The 11,215-nt window shown below is 34.2% G+C and overlaps 1 non-coding gene across 1 annotated transcript; it reads left to right on the forward strand.

Moving 5' to 3' along the window:
* The first annotated feature begins 8,852 nt into the window (after positions 1–8,852).
* On the forward strand, positions 8,853–8,960 carry LOC112739284 (small nucleolar RNA R71). Its single transcript, XR_003170217.1, has one exon. It is a non-coding gene; the product is annotated as a small nucleolar RNA R71 (small nucleolar RNA).
* Positions 8,961–11,215: the final 2,255 nt, after the last annotated feature.

Genomic DNA, 11,215 nt, shown 5'->3' on the forward strand with positions numbered 1-11,215 from the left:
ATCTGAATAATTATATTTTTACTTTTTGTTATGAATAAAATATTATTAATCTACTTAATATACTAAAATTGGATTTTCCCCAACTAATAAAAGTGATGTATTAATTCCTCATGAATCCATTTTTCTCCAAAATAAATGTATTTAATGAATAATGCATGATTATACTAATTTAGAAAAATATCTTTATTATAATTATATAAAATTAATATTTAATACATTATTAACTAATAAAAATGAGGTGTCAATTTCTCATGAATTCATTTTTCTTCCAAAATAAAAGCATTATTCTCTCTTCTAAATTTATTTTAGAAAAATATCTTTATTATAATTATATTACAATATATATTACAATATATATTACAATTAGTATTTAATGAATAATTCATAATTATACTAATTTAGAAAAATATCTTTATTATAATTATATAAAATCAATATTTAATGCATTATTAAACTAATTATCAATCGAAAATATTTTTAATCATTTTAATTATATTGATACAATTCTAATTCTCATTCATTATGCAATAATTTTATTAATGGTAAGTTATTACGTTAATGGTGACCCATTTATATTTATATCAATTGACAATAATAATAATAATAATAATAATAATAATAATAATAATAATAATAATAATAATAATAATAATAATATATCAATAATTAAATGCTAAAATAATTGCCAAATATTGTCTACCTAGCCTCAATTAGTTAACAAATTTAATTTTAGTTGTTATGCTTTATTTTCTAAATAATTATGTTAATTGTCAATCATTATACATCAAATTAGAATTTAATACACAATTCTATTAATTGTCAATATTTTTTTATAATTATACATCAAATCAGCATTTAATACATAATTATGTTAATTGTCAATAATTTTAATTTTCAATTATTATAATATAATTTTAAATTAATCGTAATTTTCGACAAGTTTATATTGATATCTACCTTAAAAAATTATAACAAAAATCTATGATTCTAATCATGAAAAAAATGTATATGATATGATAATGGCTTATTCAATCACGGTAAATATATGATGTATAACGTAAATAATAAAAAATTAACTTAATAATAACTAATTTATATAATTATTTTTATTCTAATAAAGGCTATATATAGTGTTTTTTTGTGGTTCGTGAACTTAGATCTAAGAGTCAACTTATTTTTTTTAATTTATTATTCTTCCTTAACTACTTCATAGAATAAGAATGTATTCTTCATTTTTTATCGAAGTTGATCCTTTTAAGGTACAATTTATAATTTTTTATAGTATTTTTTATATATTCATTCTATTATATTATTCTTTTGAAAATTTAATGATTGTTCTTACTCCAACTTATTCTTTTCATCTAATGTTCCAGTGCGATTGTCTTTTGCCGCAATCGTTTATAATGCAACACATCCATCAAATACCATCTCAAGTTGTATTCACTAATTCGGGTTCTAATTACATGGATATAAGTGTAAGACCCCAAATTTTGAAAATTAAATAATAAATTATTTATGATTTATTTTATTTATTTGAGAGCATATTTTCAGAAATTTTTGTATTAATTGAGTACTTTCTTATTATTGATTTAATGCTTTAGTGATTTAAAAATAATGAGGATTTTATATGCGCTAATTTGAATAATTAGATTTTGAACTTTCTTTTATAATTTTAAAGAAAATTAATTTGATTATCTCTAATTATTGAATTAGAGTCTTTATTTGAAAAAATAAATTGTAAGTTGATAATTAAATAGTATTTTCATAAATATTATTATTTGATTAAATTTGATTTCAAATTATTACTTTATTACCCTAATTTTATTAAAAATATCTATACTAGCCCTAGCTCTTTTTCCCAATTCCAAACCCTAATTTCACTAACCCTAACCTCTCTCATCCAATTCACACACACGTACCCCTCCCCACCCATTTATTTCTCAGTGAGCCACGCTCACCCTCCCCTCACCACTCATTCACTCATAAACACATACCACACACAAAACAAATAAACAAGAACATACACAGACATATACACGGAGAGAAGAGAGGAGAGAGTACTACGAGCCAGGGATGACGCGAGGAAGGAGAGAAGCTGTCGCGCTTGGCCGTTGCCAGCTCTGTCGCATCCTGTGCCGCGCCATCGCCGCCCAGACCGTGTCCGTTCCATTCAGCCACCGCCGCTGCCGTTGTGTGGGTGAGAAGGAGTGTAACACCCTAATATTCAAATCCTTATGCTCGAATCATAAGTCAATGATATTGCGGTGGTACGACTCTCAGGTGGATTGTTAATATATAATTAGAAGTATATTTGAAAGGAGTATTAATCGAGAAGCCCGAAAAGAGTAAAAATAAAATCGCGAAGTCGTGCCACTCACGCATCGATAACTAAAAGTTAACGCGTGAAGTCGAAAAGCGACATACAGATAAAGGTATGAAGGAGAGTAAGAGAAGGACAGTATATAGATATATAACATAAGTAAATAGCCATTAGTCGCGACCCGCAAAGTTTAGGCCGGCTAAGGTACAGTATGAAAGTAGTTGACAACAGTATCTCCTAATCTCTCCCAAAAGAAACATAAGAGCCTCTGTAGGCAAGTCCAGAAGAGTTCAATACATAATAAAGCTTTTCAAATAAAGGTGGAGAGACTCTAAACAAAATATAAAGTAGAGAATATAAAGATCTTCGCTATCTTTCAGATGAACCACAGCTCACTTCTGAGCACCTGAACCTGTATCTGAAAAACAAGAGATATATACGGAATGAGAACCCCCGACCCATAGGTTCCCAGTATGGTAAAAGTGCCAAATAAATATAATGCATTGCAATAAAAACTCACTAAGCATCCTAAACTTCCTTTCACCAATATTCACCCTACGTTCTCACTAATCCATAAACAGGCAACTGTCATGAGGGAATGCTAAATCTAAATCATATCTTTCATGCTTCTCAACTCTCTCTCTAACTCTCCAATGAATTAGAGTCAGAGTCATAAACAAAATGGTGCACGGAATTGTGATCACACTTTTCACAACTCCGGTACAACTAACCAGCAAGTGCACTGGGTCGTCCAAGTAATAAAACCTTACGCGAGTAAGGGTCGATCCCACAGAGATTGCCGGCTTGAAGCAAGCTATGGTCATCCTATAAATCTTAGTCAGCCGGATTCAATTGGTTATGAGTTTCGATAATTAAAGATAAATAAAACATAAAATAAAATAAGATACTTATGTAATTCATTTGTTAGAATTTCAGATAAGCATTTGGAGATGCTTTGTTGCTTCTGAACCTCTGCTTTCCTATTGTCTTCATCCAATCATGCGTGCTCCCTTCCATGGCAAGCTGTATGTTGGTGGATCACCGTTGTCAATGGCTACCATCCGTTCTCTCAGTGAAAATGGTCCAGGTACGATTTCTGTAAGGCTAATCAACTGTCAGATCTTTCGTCTCGGATGAAAAATACCAGGCACAGCTACCGCACGGCTAATCATCTGTCGGTTCTCACTTGTGTCGGAATAGGATCTCTCTATCTTTTTGCACACTATCACTGTGCCCAACATTCCTGAGTTTGAAGTTCGTCACAGTCATCCCATCCCAGATCCTATCGGAATACCACAAACAAGGTTTAGACTTTTCGGATCTCAGGAATACTGCCAATTGGTTCTAGCCTCTACCACGAAGGTTCTAATATCACGGATTCGAATGCTCTGTTGTCAAGAGAGGCAAGTCAAATCCGTGGATCAGAGACCCAAGAGACTATACTCCGGCTGTCGTCCAATGACTACGTTGAACATCATGTAGACCGCTTGTGGTTGTCAGGCACGCGGATCTTGGCTAAGCGAGTAATAAAGATAGTGGGTGATTGTCACGGGTCACCCCTTCATTCTGACTTAACTGAATTAAGTACGAGATTATATCTTTGAGAAGAAGTAAGTGTGAATTGAAAGAGAAATAATAGTACTTGCATTAATTCATGAAGAACAGCAGAGCTCCGCACCTTAATCTATGAGGTGTAGAAACTCCACCGTAGAAAATACATAAGAGAAAATAGCCTAGGCATGGCCGTGAGGCCAGCCAAGCATGAAGTTTATAAAAGATGAAAAAGGATGATAAGATACGAATACAATAGGAAAGACTAGTATTTATACTAAACTAGTTACTAAGGATTACAGAAATTAAGTAACTAAGTGCAGATAGTGCAGAAATCCACTTCCAGGGCTCACTTGGTGTGTGCTTGGACTGAGCATTGAGCTTTACACATGCATAGGCGTTTTCTAGAGTTAAAAGCTAGCTTGGATGCCAATTTGGGTGTTTAACTGCAGTTCTAGTGTCAGTTCCGGCGTTTTACGCCAGAAAAGGATCTCTGGTTGGTGTTTAACGCCAGTTTGGGGCATCAAATATCGGGAAAAGTATGGACTATTAAACATTTCTCGAAAGCCCAAGATGTTAGCTTTCCATCCCAATTGAGAACACTCTAATTGAACTTCTGTAGCTCCAGAAAATCGCATTTGAGTGCAGGGATGTCAGAATCCAACAGCATCTACAGTCCTTTCTCAGCCTCTGAATCAGATTTTTGCTCAGATCCCTCAATTTCAGCCAGAAAATACCTGAAATTATAGAAAAACACATAAAATCATAGTAAAGTCCAGAAATGTGATTTTTTCATAAAAACTAATAAAAATATAATAAAAAGTAACTAAAACATACTAAAAACTACCTAAAAATAATGCCAAAAAGCGTATAAATTATCCGCTCATCACAACACCAAACTTAAATTGTTGCTTGTCCCCAAGTAACTAAAAACAAAATAGGATAAAAAGAAGAGAAAATACAATAAATTTCAAAATATCAATGAAGCTTAGTTCCAATTAGATGAGCGGGACTAGTAGCTTTTTGCTTCTGAACAGTTTTGGCATCTCACTTTATCCTTTGAAGTTCAGAATGATTGGCATCCATAGGAACTCAGAATTCAGATAGTGTTATTGATTCTCCTAGTTTAGTATGTTGATTCTTGAACACAACTACTTTATGAGTCTTGGCCGTGACCCTTAGCATTTTGTTTTCCAGTATTACCACCGGATACATAAATGCCACGGACACATAACTGGGTGAACCTTTTCAGATTGTGACTCAGCTTTGCTAGAGTCCCCAGTTAGAGGTGCCCAGAGTTCTTAAGCACACTCTTTTTGCTTTGGATCACGACTTTAACCACTCAGTCTCAAGCTTTTCACTTGGACCTTCATGACACAAGCACATGGTTAGGGACAGCTTGATTTAGCCACTTAGGCTAGGATTTTATTCCTTTGGGCCCTCCTATCCATTAATGCTTAAAGCCTTGGATCCTTTTTTACCCTTGCCTTTTAGTTTAAAGGATTATTGGCTTTTTGCTCTTGCCTTTTGGTTTAAAGAGCTATTGGCTTTTTCTGCTTGCTTTTTCTTTTTCTTTTTTTTTCTTTATTTTTTGCCATTTTTTTCGCAAACTTTGTGTTTTTCACTGCTTTTTCTTGCTTCAAGAATCAATTTTATAATTTTTCAGATTATCAATAACATTTCTCTTTTTTCATTATTCTTTCAAGAGCCAACAATTTTAACATTCATAAACTTCACTATAAAAAATATGCACTGTTCAAGCATTCATTCAGAAAACAAAAAGTATTGCCACCACATCAAAATAATTAAACTATTTTCAAGATAGAATTCGAAATTCATGTACTTCTTTTTCTTTTTCAGAAAACATTTTTCATTTAAGAAAGCTGAAAGATTCATGGAACATTCATAGCTTTAAGACATAGACACTAAACACTAATGATCATGTAACATAGTAAAAACATAAAGCATAAAAATCAAAAATAGAAAAGAAAATAAACAAGGAGATTAAAGAACAGGTCCACCTTAGTGATGGTGGCTTCTTCTTCCTCTTGAAGAACCAATGGAGTTCTTGAGCTCCTTTATGTCTCTTCCTTGCCTTTGTTGCTCCTCTCTCATGGCCTTTTAGTCTTCTCTAATTTCATGGAGGATGATGGAGTGCTCTTGGTGCTCCACTCTTAGTTGCTCCATGTTGGAACTCAATTCTCCTAAAGAGGTGTTGAGTTGCTCCCAATAGTTGTGTGGAGAGAAATGCATCCCTTGAGGCATCTCAGGAATTTCTTGATGAGGGACTTCCTCATGCTCTTGTTGAGATCCATGAGTGGGCTCTCTTGTTTGCTCCATCCTCTTTCTAGTAATGGGCTTTTGAGATGAATCTCTCCATCTCCCATGACTCGAAGTTGGAAGCAACTGACTTCCCTTTCTTCTTCCTAGAGGTTTCTCCAACCTTAGGTGCCATTAATGGTTATGGAAAAACAAAAAACAGAGCTTTTTTCCATACCAAACTTAAAAGGTTTGCTCGTCCACGAGTAAAAGAAGAAAGAAAGGATTAGAGGAAGAAGAGATGGAGGAGATGGAGGTGTGTGAATGGTTTGGCCAAGGGGGTTTTAGGTGGTTATGATGTGTTAAAAGGAAGGAGTGATAAGGGGTTTATATAGGAGTGGAGTGGAAAGGGAATTCTTGTAATAGGGGTTGGGTTTGGGAGGGAGATGGTTTGAATTTGAATGGGTGGGGTTAGGTGGGTTGTATGATGGTTTTGGAAGAGAAATGGAGGTGATTGGTGGAGGTTATTTTGGGGAAGAGTGTTATGAAAAGGTGTGAAAAGGAGAGAGAGTGAGTTGGAGTAGGTGGGAATCCTATGGGGTTCAAAGATCCTGAGGTGTTAAGGAATTCTGGTCCCTGCACCTTTCTGGTGTTTAAACGCCCTCTGTGTGCTATTTCTGGCGTTTAACGCCAGCTCTGCTGCCTTTCCTGGCATTAAACGCCAGTCTGTCTGCCAATTCTAGTGTTTAACGCCAGCCAGACACCTTTTCTGGCGTTAAACGCCAGTCTGTCTGCCAATTTTGGCATTTAATGCCTAGAATGCTACCAGACTGGGCGTTAAATGCCCCTTCTGCTATCCTTATTGGTGTTTAAACGCCAGTAAGCATGTCCTCCAAGGTGTACTATTTTTGATTCCGCTTTGATTCTGCAGCTGTTTTTGTGACTCCACATGATCATCAACCTAAAGAAAACATAACATGGCAATGGAAAACAAATGTCTATAAAAAATAAATATAATTAAATAACACTGGGTTGCCTCCCAATAAGCGCTTCTTTAATGTCAATAGCTTAACAGTAAACTCTTAGAGAGCTTCACAGAGACTCAGAGCTTAATGGTGGCCTCCCAACACCAAACTTAGAAGTTGAGTGTGGGGGCTCTGTTTGACTCTGTATTGAGAGAAGCTTTTCATGCTTCTTCTCCATGGTTACAGGGGAAGATCCTTGATCTTTAAACACAAGGTAGTCCTCATGCAATTGCAGGACCAACTCTCCTCTGTCCATATCAATCACAGCTCTTGTTGTAGCTAGGAAGGGCCTTCCAAGGATGATACATTCATCTTCATCCTTCCTAGTGCTAGGATTATGAAGTCAGCAGGGATGTAAAGGCCTTCAACCTTCACTAAGACATCCTCTACAAGTCCATAAGCCTATTTCATTTATTTGTCTGCCATCTCTAGTGAGATTCTTGCAGTTTGTACCTCAAAGATCCCCAATTTCTCTATTACAGAGAGTGGTATGAGGTTAATACTTGAACCGAGGTCACACAGAGCCTTCTCAAAGATAATGGTGCCTATGGTGCAAGGAATTAAGAACCTTCTGGGATCTGGTTTCTTTTGAGGTAATTTCTGCTGAACCAAGGTATTCAGTTCCTTAATGAGCAATGAAGGTCCATCCTCCCATGTCTCATTACCAAATAGCTTGGCATTCAGCTTCATGATTACTCCAAGATACCGAGCAACTTGCTCTTCAACAAGATCTTCATCCTCATCAGAGGAAGAATCTTCATCAGAGCTCATGAACTGCAGCGTTAAGTTCCATGGAATCTCTATGGTCTCTATATGAGCCTCAGATTCCTTTGGTTCCTCAATAGGGAACTCCTTATTGGTCAGTGGACGTCCAGCAAGGTCTTCCTCACTAGAAATCACTGCCTTTTTACTCTCTCCAGGTTCGTCCACTTTGGATATAGTTATGGCCTTGCACTCTCTTTTGGAATTCTCTTCTGTACTGCTTGGGAGAGTACTAGGAGGAGTTTCAGTAACTCTTTTACTTAGCTGACCCACTTGTACCTCCAAATTTCTGATGGAGGACCTTGTTTCAGTCATGAAACTGAGAGTGGTCTTAGATAGATCAGAGACTATGGTTGCTAAGTCAGAGAGGCTCTGCCTAGAATTCTCTGTCTGTTGCTGAGACGATGATGAAAAAGGTTTGCTATTGTCAAACCGAATTCTCCCACCATTATTATTAATGAAGCCTTGATTAGGCTTCTACTGATCCTTCCATGAGAAATTAGGATGATTCCTCTATGAAGGATTGTAAGTGTTTCCATAGGATTCTCCCATGTAATTCACTTCTTCCATTCCAGGATTCTCAGGATCATGAGCCTTTCCTTTATGGGAGGCTTCTTTAGCATTGCCGAATGCAGCTTGCATCCAGTCAGAATCTGAGAAATCATATTGACTTGCTGAGTCAATATCTTGTTCTGAGCCAATATGGCATTCAGAGTATCAATCTCAATAACTCCTTTCTTCTGAGTCATCCCATTATTCACAAGATTTCTTTCAGAAGTATACATGAACTGGTTATTTGCAACTATTTCAATGAGTTCCTGGGCTTCTGCAGGTGTTTTCTTCAGATGAAGAGGTCCACCAGCAGAGTGGTCCAATGACATCTTGGACAATTCAGACAGACCATTATAGAATATACCTAAGATGCTCTATTTTGAAAGCATGTCAAAAGGACACCTTCTGATCAATTACTTATATCTTTCCCAAGCTTCATAGAGGGATTCACCTTCCTTCTGTCTGAAGGTTTGGACTTTCACTCTAAGCTTGCTCATCTTTTGAGGTGGAAAGAATTTGGCCAAGAAAGCATTGACCAACTTTTTCCAAGAGTTCAGGCTTTCTCTAGGTTGTGAGTTCAATCATATCCTAGCTCTGTCTCTTACAGCAAAGGGGAAAAGCATAAGTTTGTAGACCTCGGGATCAACCCCATTGGTCTTAACAGTGTCATAAATTTGCAAGAATTCAGCTAAGAACTGTTGAGGATCTTCTAATGGAAGTCCATGAAACCTACAATTCTACTACATTATAGAAACTAATTGAGGCTTAAGCTCAAAGTTGTTTGCTCCAATTGTAGGAATTGAGATGCTTCTTCCATAGAAGTTGGAAGTTGGTGCAGTAAAGTCACCAAGCATCTTCCTTGCATCTCCACCATTGTTCTCAAGTTCGGCTGCCATGTCTGCCTCTTTTTCGAAATTTGCTGTAAGGTCTTCTCCGGAGTGGTGTGCTTTATCTTCTCTTAGCTTCCTCTTCAGAGTCCATTCAGGTTCAGGATCAGCTTCAACAAGAATGTCTTTATCCCTGTTCCTGCTCATATGAAAAAGAAGAGAACAAAGAGAGAATGGGAATCCTCTATGTCACAGTATAGAAATTCCTTTATGTGTCAGAGGAAAAGAAGAATAGAAGAATGAGGTAGAGAGAGAATAACAAGAATTCGAACACAGAGAGAGGAAGAGGTTTCGAATTATTAGATGAGTAGAAGAGAAATGTTAGTAAATAAATAAAATAAATAGAAAGAGATGAGAGAGAGAGAGTATTCGAATTTTAAGAAGAGAGAAAAGAAAAATATTTTTATTTTTATTTAATTAATTAAGTTAGTTTCGAAAATTTGAAAAAGAAATACAAGAAAATTAAAAACTAAAACAATTAGTTAATTAAAAAGATTTTTGAAAAAGTGGTCAGTGATTTTCAAAAATTAGAAGTGGAAAAGTAGTTAGGTGGTTTTGAAAAAGATAAGAAATTAGAAAAAGATTTTGAAATTAAAATTTTAAAAAGATGTGATTGAAATTTATTTTGAAAAAGAATTGAAAAAAAATTAAAAAGATTTGATTTTTAAAATTAAAGTTGATGACTTGACTAACAAGAAACTAAAAGATATGATTCTAGAATTTAAAGATTGAACCTTTCCTAACAAGAAAGTAACAAACTTGAAATTTTTTAATCAAAACATTAATTTTTTGCAAGGATTTTCGAAAATATGAAATAAAATTAAGAAAAAAAATTTTGAAAAATTAGTTTTAAAATTTCCAAAAACATTAAAAGAAAAATGAAAAATATTTTGAAAATTTTTAAGAATGAAATTCGAAAATCATAAAAAAATGAAAAAGAATTGATTTTGAAAAAGATTTGAAAAGATAAAGTTTTTAAATTGCAATTTTGACTTGACTAACAAGAAACAACTAAATTTTAAAGTTTTTTTACCAAGTCAACTCAAAATTTCGAAAATTATGAGAAGAATAAGGAAAAGATATTTTTTTTACTTTTGAATTTTTAATGAGGAGAGAGAAAAACAACAAAATGAAACAAAACATAAAAATTTAAGATCAAAACAAATAATGCATGCAAGAACACTTTGAATATCAAGATGAACACCAAGAACACTTTGAAGATCATGATGAACATCAAGAACATGTTTTTGAAAATTTTTAAGAAAAAAAAGACATGCAAGATACCAAACTTAAGAACTTTTGTATTAGGGACACTAACAATTTGAAAATGCATATGAAAAACAAGAAAAGACACAAAACAAGAAAATGTAAAGATCAAACAAAGAAAATCATCAAGAACAACTTGAAGATCATGAAGAATATAATGCATGAATTTTCAAAAATTTTAAGAAAATTAAAAAAAATGCAATTGACACCAAACTTAAAATTTGACACAAGACTCAAACAAGAAACACAAAATTTTTTTTGGTTTTTATGATTTTATTAAATTTTTTTGTATTTTTTTTCGAAATTATTTTGGAAAAAGAAAATAAAGAAATTCAAAATTTTTAATAAGAATTCCAGGATTCATGCAATGTTAGTCTAAAACTTCGGTCCAAAAGAATTAGACATGGCCAAATGGCCAGCCAAGCTTTAGCACAAAATTATAAATGAGAATCCAAAGGCTCCTCCAATAGCTGCAATGATAAGTGGAAGCTTCAGTCCAAAAGATTAGACATGGCTTAATAGCCAGCCAAGTTTCAACATATCATCATTGAACTCTAAGATGGAATTCATTCTTAAAAATTCTGAAGAACATT

Source organism: Arachis hypogaea, chromosome 13 (assembly GCF_003086295.3).
Source record: "Arachis hypogaea cultivar Tifrunner chromosome 13, arahy.Tifrunner.gnm2.J5K5, whole genome shotgun sequence".
Taxonomy (NCBI): domain Eukaryota; kingdom Viridiplantae; phylum Streptophyta; class Magnoliopsida; order Fabales; family Fabaceae; genus Arachis; species Arachis hypogaea.